The sequence below is a fragment of the Euphorbia lathyris genome, chromosome 7 (assembly GCF_963576675.1).
Source record: "Euphorbia lathyris chromosome 7, ddEupLath1.1, whole genome shotgun sequence".
Classification (NCBI taxonomy): Eukaryota; Viridiplantae; Streptophyta; class Magnoliopsida; order Malpighiales; family Euphorbiaceae; genus Euphorbia; species Euphorbia lathyris.
This window is the reverse complement of record NC_088916.1, coordinates 13,669,969-13,685,360: the sequence shown is the minus strand read 5'-3', so window position 1 is coordinate 13,685,360 and position 15,392 is coordinate 13,669,969.

Below are 15,392 nucleotides of genomic sequence, written 5' to 3'. Positions count from 1 at the left end.
TACGTGATCACACAATATGTTTTTCATAAAATTATCTTATAAATAAATAGATAGGTGGTTTAATATGTGTGTTGGACCCTAAACCTCAATACCCGATCTAATAATCCACCAATAATCACCATTTCACTCATATCCAATAACTGGGGACCGGGAATAACTCAACCGACCACACGCCCAGTTAGTTGGAGGACCGAGAATAACTCAACTGATTCCGTACCCAGCCTCACTTAAATCCCAAATCCACATATCATATAGCCCGAGAATATCTCAACCGAGCTTATCCATATATCACAACATTCACAATACTAGTATTATCAATATCCAATAACCCGATAGTACCTGTGCGCATAAGGTCGTAATGCCGCTCACTAGGAAGTATGTCCATAACACGTATTTATCCACAAATAATTACGTATAAATTATTATAAATAATAATACACTTTTATAAGTGAAAATAATACTTTACTTGAAATATCATGAAATAATTTATTATGAATGCAAATGCTAAGTTAAAAATGCAAAACATATAATTAACTCACAAATTGCTCCTAGCCGATTGTCCTAATTTTCAGGTACTGCTCCTCCTCCTATCGGTTGAGTATCTAAAAGAGATAATATTATTTTTAGAATTTATATATGGTTAGGGAAATATTAAATTTTATTTTGTCTCGTTTTACAGACTGTCTACCGAAAATTCGGCAGAGTCTCCTCTATAAAACGGACATCCTCCTAGTAATGACTAGGGTCAACCCTGCAATAAAATACACTTCTATATTCAAAAATATTCAAAGTCTAAAAACCTAAAAACTTGAACTGCACCACAACTGAAAATTAGGTTGACTAAGACAAATAGACTAATGTATGATTTTCAATTCTAAAAATAATGGTCATTATATAGTTTGGTATTAGTTTTAAATTTAACTTAATTAGAAAATCTAACGATTTAGAGGTCATTTGTTTCTTCTTTTTATTGTTTCAGTCCAAACATGAGCTAGTTCTAGCGCATGAGCTAGTTCTAGCACGGAGTGGCAATGAGGTGAAAGTTCTAAAAAAGTAACAACCTAAATGATGTTGATGATAGAGGGAAAATTATAAGTTGAATTCCACATCGAAAATATAAAAACAAGTAGTTGAACTATATTACTAAAAACTATTTGTAATACATGTAGACGAATTTAGAGCCACGGGCCAATAAGTTGGATTTGAATTGAAACGAAAAATATCAACATTGGTCAAAGTATTAATTACAATTAGTATTAAAATCGAATCTCCACTTGCGATGTATTGGTCCTGACGAATCAAGTAAAAGTTGGTGAGCCTGTGTAATAACTCGGTCCTAAAAGGATGGTGTGGAGGTGGAAGATCTAAGCAAGGAGTAGATGAGAAAGATATTTAAAATTTAAGAATAACTTTTATTATTGTGTTATATCCATATATGATTCAAACCCTCTACTACATAGTCTAAGAGATTTTGATATCATATCAATGAACCAGTTGGATCAACAAATCGATTGACCTTAATTTACAAAATGTTTCATTAGCCTCCTAAACTTGCTTAATGTGATCTCTTGATCATCTTAATTTATTTAAAGTTGTTTTATGAAATTACATGTAACATTCTGACCTAGTACTATGTAGATATTATTCGTTTTGGCCCAAATCTAACACCTTGGACCTCACAGCTTTAAAACGCGTCTGCATGTATTGGATCTACACCTTACTAATAAGCCTCAGTCACACACACTCTCTCTATTTCCGATATAAGTGAAAATAATACTTTACTTGAAATATCATGAAATAATTTATTATGAATGCAAATGCTAAGTTAAAAATGCAAAACATATAATTAACTCACAAATTGCTCCTAGCCGATTGTCCTAATTTTCAGGTACTGCTCCTCCTCCTATCGGTTGAGTATCTAAAAGAGATAATATTATTTTTAGAATTTATATATGGTTAGGGAAATATTAAATTTTATTTTGTCTCGTTTTACAGACTGTCTACCGAAAATTCGGCAGAGTCTCCTCTATAAAACGGACATCCTCCTAGTAATGACTAGGGTCAACCCTGCAATAAAATACACTTCTATATTCAAAAATATTCAAAGTCCAAACCGGGACTCCATAAACTACAATTTATCAACCCGGTTGGACATCAATCATTCGACAGTTCCATAACTGTCAGTAATTCCAATACTTTACTCCCAAAATTACTCATCATCAAACAACATATAAACATATATACTTATAATCCATTTTCATAATATCTATATCAACCAAATTAACTAACCAATAATCTTAAGAGCATAATTAATTAATTATGCTTAGTCCAATCTCCCTTCAACCTTTATTTTTAAAATTATATATTCAGAATATTTTTTTTAAATAAGGATCCAAAAATTATTTTTAACCCAACTTAATTTATTTTTCTTAATTTCACCCAACTATACTTTCGTAATTTATAGAGACTAAACGGTAAGGAATTTGGCCAAAGTCCAAGAATTAATGTTGCTCCAAATAATATTTAGAACATTCTGAAGTTAACCAAATAATTTTTTATGCACTTATTTCGTATGTCACCGGAAAATATCACCGGTGTTCGGGATCCGCCTATCGGAAAAATTAAAGTTGATTGTTTTGAGAAACTAATTATACCACTTTGTTCCTTATGATTTCAGGAGTCTAGAATCACTCTCAAAACACCCAAAATCGACCGGAAAATTAAACTTTGGTTAGATTTCTTACTTTTTTCGGTGTAGCTCCGATTACCCCTCAAAACTCTTTGCATGCATCAAAATCTAGTGTATCCATAGGTAAATCGACCACCTGAGTCCATTTTTGGTGTTAGAATTGCAACATAATGAACATAGGACCGAGAAATAGAGAGAATAGCAAAAGTGATGAATTTTCTCTCTCTAAACGATTTTTAAAAACTTAAAATCTCACCATAAAACTTACATGCACTTATAGCTGGAGTTGAGAGCTTCATTTCGGTATAAAGAACGCCAAAAACGGTGAAGAAAGGAGGAAGATTGAGGTTAGAGAAGGATAGAGAATGGAAATGAGACTAGAAGGTATAGGGAAGAAGATGATCCCTGATCTTTCGATTTATTACAGGCCTTATTTTAAAAAAATTGGCCAAATGTCCATAATAGTCCCTATATTTATAATATCTTTTAAAACTTTCTCAAAAGTAATTATACTTTAGCCTTACCTCCTTCTAACTAATTTATTTTAGCAACTAGTTTATACATATAAATTGGGGTATTACAATTCTTCCCCCCTTAAGGGAATTCGTCCTCGAATTTAAAATTGAAGGACTAACCTCATGTTTGAAATAGATAAGGATAATTGTTCTGCATCTCTAATTCAGATTTCCAAGTGCACTCTTCCATAGAATGGTTACTCCATAACACCTTCACCATTGGGATAACTTTTGATCTAAGTTGGCGAATTTGACGATCCACTATTGCCATTGGTTGCTCCTCATAAGATAAATCTTCACTAACTAGGTGTCAACTTTCCTTTCTTTCCAAATCTCATGATTCCTTTCATTGGTGACACTTTGATAAAAACATAGTCCTCTTCCATGAATACCACGTCCTTCCTCCTTGGATCCACATAGCTTTTCTGCCTACTAAAAGCAGTTTGCAATCTTTTCTGCCTACCAGTAAGCTTCCTTTCACCAACTTCTTCCCAACATAAAGGAGATCTACACTTTCTACCATATAATGCTTCATAAGGAGCCATTTGAATGCTTGAGTGGTAGCTATTATTATATGCAAATTCAATGAGAGGCAAATATGTATCCCAATGACCGCTAAAGTCCAAGACACACATTCTCAACATGTCTTCCAGTGTTTGGATTGTTCTTTCAGATTGACCATCTGTTTGTGGATGAAAAGCTGTGCTAAAATTTTATCTCGTGCCCAAAGCACTCTGGAGTTTTTCCCAAAATTTTGAAGTAAATACCGAGCCTCTATCTGACACAATAGACACTGGTACTCCATGTAGGCAAATAATTTTATCCACGAACAACTGTGCCAATTTTGCCACTGAATATGTTGTCTTTACTGGAAGAAAATGCGCTGACTTGGTTGATCTATCAACTATGACCCAAATAGAATTATATCCGGTTAAAGCACGGGGCAATCCAACTACAAAATCCATAGTTACTCGCTCCCATTTCCATTCTGGAATAGGGAACTGTTGTAATAATCCTGAAGGCTTCTAATGTTCGAGTTTCACTTGTTGACAAGTCAAACATCGAGCTACAAACTCTGCTACATCTCACTTCATACCATTCCACCAATACAACTTCTTAAGATTTTGATACATCTTAGTAGAACCCGGATGTACATTATAAGCTGCAAAATGTGCCTCTTCCATGATCTCCTTTCCTAAATTATGTACATTCGGAACACACAATTGTTTTCCATGCCATAGACATCCACCATCATCAATTCTAAAATCTCGAGCCTCACCATCATTCAATTCATATGCAATCTTACACAACTGAGGATCTCTTGTTTGAGCTGTCTTGATTTTATCAAGTAATACCGATCTAACCTTAAAGTGAGCTAAGAATATGCCATGATGATTCAACTCTAGTTGCACTCCAGAATTATACAGATCGTGCATTTCTTTAATCAAGGCCTTCTTTCTGAGCTAATATGAGCTAGACTTCCTGAAGATTTCCTGCTTAGAGCATCTGCCACAACATTAGCTTTACCAGGATGATATAAAATGGCACAATCATAATCTTTCAAAAGTTCCATCCAACGTCTCTGCCTTAAATTCAAATCCCTTTGCTGGAATATGTATTTAAGACTCTTGTGATCAATGTAAATTTCACAAGCTTCTCCATACAGATAGTGTCTCCAGATCTTTAGTGCGAATACTACTGCTGCCATCTCTAAGTCGTGAGTTAGATAGTTTTGTTCATGTTTCTTTAATTGTCTCCAAGCATATGCTACAACCCTACCATTTTGCATCAAAACATAGCCTAAGCCAACTCTAGAAGCATCACAATATACAGTGAATCCTCCTGATCCCGATGGTAAAGTGAGTACCGGCGCTGAAGTCAAACATTCCTTTAGCTTTTGAAAACTATTCTCACATGCTTCTGACCATACAAAAGGAATATTTTTCTGAGTTAGCCGAGTTAAAGGTGCAGCTATTTTGGAAAAATCTTAAACAAATCTCCTATAATAGCCGGCTAAACCCAGAAAACTACGAATTTCTGTCACTGTAGTAGGTCTCTTCCAATTGGTGATTTCTTCTAACTTTTTAGGATCTACTTGAATTCCATCTTTGGACACTACATTTCCTAAGAAAGCCACACTTTCCATCCAAAACTCACATTTAGAGAACTTAGCATAAAGTTGATGTTCTCTCAAAGCATGCAATACCATTCTCAAATGGTTGGCGTGTTCCTCCTCGTTCCGTGAATATATCAAGATATCATTAATGAACACAATCACAAAGCGGTCTAAAGAATGGTTTGAACACCCTATTCATTAAATCACTAAAGGCCGCTGGTGCATTGGTTAAGCCAAACGACATTACCAAAAATTCATAATGGTCATATCGTGTTCTGAGTGCTATCTTGGGTATATCTTCACTCCTGATTCCCAACTGCTGATACCCAAACCGCAAATCAATTTTAGAGAAGTGACACACTATAGGTGCTGCGGCCTCGCTTGGAAGACGCGGGGGGTGGACACCGTTGATGACAGATGCTGTGATTGGCGCCGAAAGCAACCAATCGCGAAATCAAGCTGCTCGGTAGGGCCGGAGCTCAGAGTATGGAAGAGTCGCCACCCACGAATGGAAAATGAACACCGATCCCTTGCGAGAGACCGGTGAGGGTTCGAGAAATTTGGGTACGAGCCGAGAAGGCTAGCTCCTTTCTGGAGAAAGGCTATTAGGCACCCCGACATCGCCCGATTCTGAACCACCGGCCTCCTACTTAGCATGTTAGGCGCTAACGGACTAATCGCATATTTCTTTAAGTTTAAAATTCATTTTGAAACCTTTTCTTTCTCGTTCTGAAAGCCGTTTTGAGCATGTTATTGAAATCCACTTTAGTGAAGAATCACTCATTTACATGAATTAAGATATATAGAAGGAAGAGGGAGATAAGAGGAAGAATTGGTTCATTTACAACATGAATTGTGTCTTAAGCTATACATTCAATCTAAACTAATCTCACTCCCTGAAAAGAAGGTTTATTTACATGGTTCGTACCTTAATCGCCGTTGGAACGATTTAGATACGTTTCAAAGCCCCGTTAATTTACATGTTTTTCACTCGAATCGCCGTTGGAACGACTCGAGCGTTTGAAAACCTGAAATAAAAAAACTTTAACCGAAAACATGATTAAGCATACAAGTCCATTAATTTTCGTACAAAACCGTTTAGATAGAAAAACGATTCAAAACTCCATTATTTACAAGAAGAAAAGATTTTAATTACAATGTTCGCTTAATCCGTCATTGGAACAGATTAAGGTTTCAAAACGTGATATTTTAGGAAGTCGTTTAAAAAGGATAACGAACCAAACCTTTTATTTACATTAGGAACCTCTAGAAATCTTTAGTTTAAATAAGCAAATTGAACTCTCTTTTTGTGGTTTATTTTCCTTTTTCACTCAATTAAATTTTACTTGAACATAATTACAACAATTAATAAATTAAACCCAAATTGACTCAACCAAAATAATATATACATATAGGAAATTCAAAAAGGAGAATAAATATACATATATATAAATATACATTATGGTAAAAATGATAATAATACTTATAGATCAAAAATAAGATAAGAAAAATAATAATAGTATATATACAAGTGAAAATAAAGATAATACTAGTTATAATACACTTCGATTTTAATTTAAGAAAAAGCAATGTAAAAATAAGGAATAAAATTCATGAATAAGAAAACTACATTTAATACCCAAAATAGCTTTTCTTTACATAATAAATATATAGAGAATAACCCACCCAAAACAATAAATTAATATGGTGCAAATATTTTTAAAGAAAACATATATATATATATATATATATATATATATATATATATACATATAGTTTTTATAAATCCAAATTAATATAAACAATGCTCAAATATACGAAAATAAGTAGTTATTAGTCATATACTCCAAAATGATTTTAACAAATTAGCTACATAATTATACATATATATATTCAAGAATAAATGCCAAAAAGATGAGAAAAAGGTTGAAAAAGAAGTTTTTTTAAGTTCCAGCAGCTTTACCGACGGAAAATCCGTCGGTAAACCGCTTTTAGTGACAGAAAAGGGAGAATTACGGAAACAGTCCAATAATTTCCAAATTTATCAAAAAGCTTTAGATCTACTTCTATTCGATCATTTTGATCCCCGAACTACCCAAATTGGGTCATAGTCTATAGCGGAGCCCCCCAAAACGATGTTTTATTTTTAAAATGTTAATTTCAAAAACCTTCAAAATTCTATATTTACAACGTTTTAATCCCGAACTACCCTTAAATCGGGTCACGGTTCGTATTGGGACCTTAAAACGAGGGTTTTTTTATTTAAAACAAAACCAAAACGTTTATTTAATACGAGACGGGAATTAAATAAATGCGGAAAAATAAATAAACGTGATAAATAAATAGCTAACTAAACGAATAAATAAACGAAACTATAAATAAAATAAATGAAATAAATAAAATAAATAAATTATAAACGAGTCTAGTCCTCGGATAATACATTGAGATCGGTATTGACAGTTGAAGTCGGTTGATTACACGAGTTGTGATTTTTGGTGTTTTTGGTGTTTTTTTTTGTAAAATATTTAACTTTTGGAAATTTCAATTTTTTAGGAAAAAAATGTTTTTTCCTTAAAAATTTACTCTCTCTCTAAAATCACTTCTAGAGTGAGAAGCTCCTCCCCCCTCAAATGCATGGGGATCCGTGCCTTTTATAGGCACGGATCCCAAAGTTGGGCATGCGCCCAACGGGTGTTGGGCGGACGCCTAACAGGTGTTGGGCGACGCCCAACCTCGTTTGGGCGAGCGCCTAACAGGAGTTGGGCGGACGCCCAACGCAGGTTGGGCGCGCGCCCAACTGCCGTTGGGCGTGCGACCAGTGCTGTTGGACGCGCGCCCAACTGCCGTCGGGCGTGCGTCCGACACTGCTGGGTCCAGCGCTCGTTGGGCGCACACCCGACGTCCATTGGACGGCACTCCACATTTGTTGGGCGCCCTCCTAATTGGATTCGGGTGGCCGTCCTACGAGCGTTAGGCGTGCGTCAAACTTTCGCCGATCGAGCATTTGGCGCGCCGAGCGCTGCGTCCAGCATTCGGGGGACGCCCACCTGCTGGGGAGCGCCGTTAGTTGCCTACCCACCGACACGCAATCCTTCAGGGCCCTTTCGTGGTTTTTATTTTTTTTAACTATTGGAATCAACTGCTTTAACCGTCTTGTTATGGGTTTTCGTCACAGGTCCTCCGACTCGGTGTCTACAGTTGCCCCTACTTTTCTATTTTGACAGTGACATGTGTGCTTTTTCGAAAAAAACTTTTTCGTGAATGCGATACATGCAATGGGAAATATATTAAAGTAAAAGACACACATATAGAGTGGGAGGGGAAATACATGATCTCCATGTCGCAAGCTCCTTCCTTATCTTCAGTCTCTTCATTGACCGTCTCCCCATAGCTCTTTCTAGCGACCCTAGTCTCTAAATCGACCGCAGGTAATATGGCTCTTTCTAGCGACCCTAGTCTCTAAACTGACCGCAGATAAGTGGCTCTTTCTAGCGACCATAGTCTCTACATCGACCACAGGTAAGTGGCTCTTTCTAGCGACCCTAGTCTCTACATCGACCGCAGGTAAGTGGCTCTTTCTAGCGACCATAGTCTCTAAATCGACCGCAGGTAGGTGGCTCTTTCTAGCGACCTTAGTCTCTACATCGACCGCAAGTAAGTGGCTCTTTCTAGCGACCCTAGTCTCTAAATTGACCGTAGGTAAGTGGCTCTTTTTAGCGATTGTGATCTTTGACCTACTGTCCTCTGCATTTGGACTGGAGTTACTGTCTTACGTACTGAAGCCGTCGATAGGAATGACCTCATCTCTTCGTCTGGAGCATTCTCAAGCTAAAAATTATTTTCCTATTGACTGTTGTCTGTATTTTTACTGGCGCCACTGTTCTGTAAATTTTGCCTGTCGTCTGGAGTCGTCTCCCTAGTCGATAGTTACTGCTCAGCTAAAAACGCAGGCTGAAACGGACTGTGAATCGGAGGTTTGTGCACTTGGTAATTATTTATTTACTTTTCACCTTTATGTCACGTCGTACCTTTTTCTCTTGTTACCATAATGCCATCTTTTACCCTTAGAAAAGGGTGGTGGGGGCACATTTCAATCCCACACCTTATCTCTCCTCCCCTCTCTCTCTCACTAACATTTGAGCATTTTTGCGATGGCGTCGAGCAAATACGATGGCACAAAGGGTATGAAGATGGTCTTCGAGAATTTGTCAAGCGTCGTTCCCTTCCAGAACCCCGACTCTCATCGTAGTAGGACCAACATAAATCGGGTAAGTACCTCTTTGCCCTCCTTTTCTTTTTTATGTCAAGACTTTTAGGCTTTAGCAACCCCGTTTGCACGTTATTTGCATGCTAACATTTAAACTGCTTATGAGCCCTTTAGCTAGAAGACATGAATTTTTCATGCATGTGAACAACACTTTATGATTTTTGGACAAAATGTGAACTTTAAACACGTGAATAGTAAAAACAGCGTGAATGGTAAAAACGTGAATAGTAAAAACGTGAATAGTGCACGTGAATAGTAAAAATGTGAATAATACTAAACAACCTCCATCGAAAATTTGAATCGGATTAAGCTCCTCGCAAGCACGCGGGCGAGTGGAATGCCAAAGAATAATGAATTGAGTTAAATCATATACGAATGATCCTATGGACAGGAATTTTAAAGAATAATTAAGTTAAATTTCACGTGAATGCTCATGAGAATAAAAACTTTAGAGAATAGTGATCATGTATAAACTCAAAGAATAACCCATTAAACTAAACCACTATTAGACGTACATGGAAGTGAAACTCTTAAAGAATAACGACCTTAGTTAAACCCCACTCTTATTTGTACTATCTCTTCCCAGTCTATCATCATATCGGGATCCACCGAGGGCATCCACTCCTGGTTCGCTTTGCTTCCTACGGCGGTGAGAGGCCGTGTGCGGGAGTTGGGCTTCGAGCCTTTTATTCTGGCACTACCCCACGGCAACAGCGTGTGCTACAGGTGCGCCCTGCGAGCCCTCTACGAGAGGTGGGTAGATTCGACCCACATATTTCACCTTCCGTTCGGGGAGATGACGATCTCGCCCAGGGACTTCTCCTTACTGACCGAACTACGGGGTAGCGACGTGCCGGTCCCCCTTTGCTTCGAAATGGTGCATCCTAAGGTTGACCCTACGAGATGGACGCCCTGCTCAGTCCCGGAGTTTACATGGGCATCAACTCTACCCTCGCGAAGTTTATTACCACCTTCGGACTGTTGAGTCGCCGAGACTTTTATGGTAGAGATGATACGGACAGGGCTACCCGTAGTTTCCTTCTTCATGCTCTTGGCGAGACGATCTTTCGCACCCGGAGCAGGACCGTGCACGCAGGTCTCGTCCAGGCCTTCAGGGATTTAGATGCGGTGTTATCCTTCGATTGGGCCAGGGCCCGCCTGGTGTATTTGTATCAATTTCTGGACCTGACTTGCCACGTACGCATAGATTTCGGCGGCTATACCTTCGCCCTCCTAGTGCGTTTTCCGCAACTAGCTTGTCTTTTATTCTCTTCCGGTCTTCTTTTTCTGACAGAGGTTTTTGTGAGCAGGTTTGGGCCTATGAGAGGAGGATTCTCCCGAGCGTCCGTGGGAGTAGTCAGCGTGGAGACCCGCTTCCACTTATGATGAGGTGGAGGGATTTCGCTTTGAGCGATGAGGCGAGGCCGTCAGTGGCACGATCACTATCTTGGATCGACACACGGAGCTTAGGGCAGGTGAGTGTCACCTGATTGCTCTAGATTTTTACTTGTTCTTGTCTGATTCTCTTTATGCTTTTAGATATCTTTTGGATGGGATGACCTTGATTTCGGCCCTGAGTACGCACACGTTACTCGCATCCAGAGGCAGCAGTGTGTGCTTACCAGACCATGCGTGTGGGCGTGGTATTTAGGTGATCGGAGCTTTACTGGGGCTGATGTCTTTTATTGGACTCCAGGTGAGATCCCCGTCTCTATGTTCGCGGTGAGGACTATGCCCTTACGGAGGATACATCGTGACCTTGTCGGACGCTTAGTGCCTCGGGGCGTATGGGCCCGTGCGAGAGATCGAGCTCCCTATTTGTCGACGCTTCTGACTCCGATAGTCCCACCCGAGGTCATGATGGATGTTGATCCTACGACGGATGTGTTCTCGACGGAAGCTGTTGTTGGGGTCTTCGGCCTCGAGGTGGTTCCGGTGAGTACTCAATTTCGCTTATTCTTTATTCGTGAGATGGTTGGATGTGTTTATTTTGCTTTTGTTCGCAGGAGGGTTCTTTGAGGAGCGCTCAGACATCGGACTTCTTTGACGATACGCGGGCCCGGACGTCCAGAGCATCCCCGGTGGGCGAGCCTTCCTACTACGCAGGCGAGTCTTCAGGCGTTACTCGACCAGAGCAGCTCTCCCTAGGCGTACCCTTCCCTACCTCTAGGAGAGAGTATTCAGTGATCTGTTATGGCGAGGCAGGCGTGGCCTACTCCGGTCTTCCCCTCCGGTTTTTACCTCGATGGTGTCATTCGATCCCCATGATGCCCTCCATACCTCGAGGGAGACTTGCACAGACTTTGTGGGATTATTTGATTATTTCTGAGGGCAGCTCAACTTGCCTTGTGCCAGCCACCTAGTGAGTATCCTTATTCTATTACAGTGTAGTGAAATGTATGCATGTGATGCACGTATGTATGTATAACTTCTGTTTTCTTTTTATTTATTTGTAGAGCGATATTCAGGTTGTCGATCAGAGAGTTAATGAGTTACAGTGAGACGTCGATGCTCGGGTCAGACACGTCTATCGGGAGAGGGATGCCAGCTGGGCGGAGAGCATTTGGATTGAGACAGAGGGCCGCCATGTTGCTGAGGAGGGACGTCGGACTACCGAGGAGGACCGTAGGATCGCCGAGGAGGCCTTAGCTGCGGAGCGGGCTTCACATATGAGGGGCTTTGAGGACTTCTGGGACTTTGGGCAGTTTCCTCCTTGATAGGCCTATGAGTATCATGTCTTGTAGCTTTCTTTTTATTAGTATCACCCCGATGTATAAATTGTATGTAGGGAGAGGGGTGGATATAGGTATAGGCTTTTATTTGGTAGAGATAGGGAATGTATAACTCATGATTTATAATACAATGCATTCAGTCGATCATAATAATTCCAATCATTCTCTTCGAATATATTCATGCCTTTATTTATTTACAAACAATAGAAATACTTAGCCAATTATACATTATTTTTATAATTGCTCAAGACATAACCTCTTTTACCAGGATCCGCCTTTTTTCGGTTTTCAGATCCCAGCGATTTTTCAACTCTCCTTTTATTATCCCGGAATTTTCAAATGAATGCCCTCTCGGGTTTTCACTCATTGGGATGTCCCTTATTGTTGCATAGATCGCCCTTTGCGGGTTTTCAACCTATCGGGAATTTTTATTTTCTTCTTTTTTTCTTTTTTTACGAAAAGTATTTCTTAAGCCTATCCAGATTGGTAGGTTCGGAGAACTCCATGCCGTCCATGGTAGTTAGTTTCACCGCCCCTTTGCTCAGTATCTTCTGTTGGGGTTTAGTGTCCTATAGACAATTGTTCTAGGATACAAACTTAATGTAAATGAAGTGTTCTTTATATCATTTGTTTTAATGAGATATATGTTTTATAACTATATAAAGACAATCCCTTTTAAGAACTAAATAAAGTCTAATAAAAGGAAATCCGTAAGTTTGTTTAAGGTGATTATAAAGTGTTCATACAAGCATGAAGTGAGACGAAACTTTATAATAAACTTAAAACCACCCCAAGTCAAGTAATATGTTCAGGATTGACATATCACTGTTGAGACTTGCATGTAACAATGTCTTCTATCCCGACAGAAAGCTGATCTCACAAGCTTCATATATACAGATATCTGGACAGTTACATGGATCCGATGAAAAGAAGTTCATTAGGATTGGGGACCCGACTTGAGATAACAGGATGGGTAGATTCATCCTTGTCACATGTTCATCTCATTGGTATTAATAGGTATAAGTAATCCTCAGACTCAAAGAAATGTTAATTAGTAATTCTGGATTACGGAATGTGACGCTTTGATCTTGTTGTAACACGATCCTTAACAGAGATGACTCCGGGGTGTGAACAGCAGATGTTGGGTATCACAGGAAGTAATTGCGGGATAGTTATACATTGGATTGAGCATTTATCACTCCCGATAAATGGGAGATATGTCCATGGATCGCTTGTGGAAGACTTGACTCTAAATCCTTGCAAGGTGATAGCTTAAGATTGAAATGCAGATTTCTCTTAACCTATCTAATTGGAGTTGACTCGGCCTGTATAAGTAAAACGAACGTCTCGCTATATGTGACTTGACATTATCCATAGTCATAAGATTCAGTTCAAGGACGTAGTTGATAAAGGATCGAATTATACTGTAACTAATACGGAAAGGTCAACGACAGAATCAACATGTCTCCTTATAGCTCTGGGGGAATGATTACGGACTTGCTAATCACATTCTTCGTACATCATTCCGTTATGCAAAGATTAAATATAATTCTTTGAAAATTAATTTTAATAGTTGCATACGGCTAGAAGCAATAAGAACCTAATGGGTCACACATAAGACTTGGAACCCAAAAGAGAAACAGATGTTAATTAATTGATGGAAGCCCGACTAAGCCCAATAGGGCCCAGTAACTGTAGGGGGCGATTTTATGTATAGTGGATACATAAATAATTAATTTGATTTTATCAATTCTAATTAGATTATGATTATGAATTAAATTAATTAAAGGATAAATAAATTAGGAGATTTAATTAGATTATATTACTCCTATTATTATCCAATAAGGTTATTATTATTATCTTTATATTTAGATATATTAATAGATAATAATTAAGAATTCTATTCCGAATTAAATTCTTATTCAATAACCTAATTCTATCTAACTAGGGATTAGATACAATAGATTATAAATACCCCCTACATAGTGATTTTCGAAATCCCCAAGCAATCCAAGAGAGAGAATTTCGACCCCCCTTGTTCGAGGACGAGATTATCTACCGCTTCCTTCCATTCAATTGATTTTCATCTCTTTCTCTTTATCCTTGATCTTGTGTTGATTAATTAGAGACAATCTACTTTGGTTGTTATAAACGGTTGATTCTAACTTGATCTTCCATTGTTTTTGTTTTGTGCTCGGGAACTCGAAGTAAGAGTTGTGGGCACTTCGTTTGCAACGGTAGATAGAACTTCTGAAAGGTACTTTTTTTATCCCTCTTTATATGAAATAACGATTAACGGATCTTGGGTTAATGGAAATAGGTTAAAATTTTTATATTTCCGCTGCTATACGTTTGCCTATTTTCCTTCATCTTCTTCACAAGGAATGGTCCTTCCCAGTTCGGCCTAAACTTGCCCCTAAGGTCGGTGTGCATTATCTGGATCTGTTTCAGCACCATGTCCCCTTCTTTGATAGGGCTAACCTTAACCCTTTTGTTGAAGGCTCGGGCCATCCTCCTCTGATATAGTTGTACATGGTAGAGGGCTTCCATCCTCTTCTCGTCGACCAAAGCCAACTGTTCATACTGTTTCTTCACCCATTCCGCTTCAGGAATCTCTGCTTCTACCGCGATTCTCAGTGATCGCTTCTTAATCTCGATCGGCAGAACTGCTTCTGCCCTATATACTAAGGAGAACGGCGTTGCCCCAGTATATGTTCTAATAGTCGTGCGACAGGCCCACAAAGCAAGTGGAAGCTGCTCGTGCCAATTCCGATGTGACTCTACTGTCTTTACGAGAATCCTCTTAAGGTTCTTATTAGTCGCCTCCACTGCCCCATTAGCTTGCGGGCGGTACGGTGAAGATCTGTGGTGCTCAATACTATATTCTTGGAAGAGATTTTTCACTTCTCCCTGGAACTGGACCCCGTTATATGTGATCATGTGATGGGGCACCCCAAACCTGGTGATTAGATGTTTTTCGATAAACATCCTCATCTGCTTAGATCCCAACTTACTAAACGATTCTGCCTCTACCCACTTGGTGAAGTAATCAATGGCCACTGCGATGAACTTA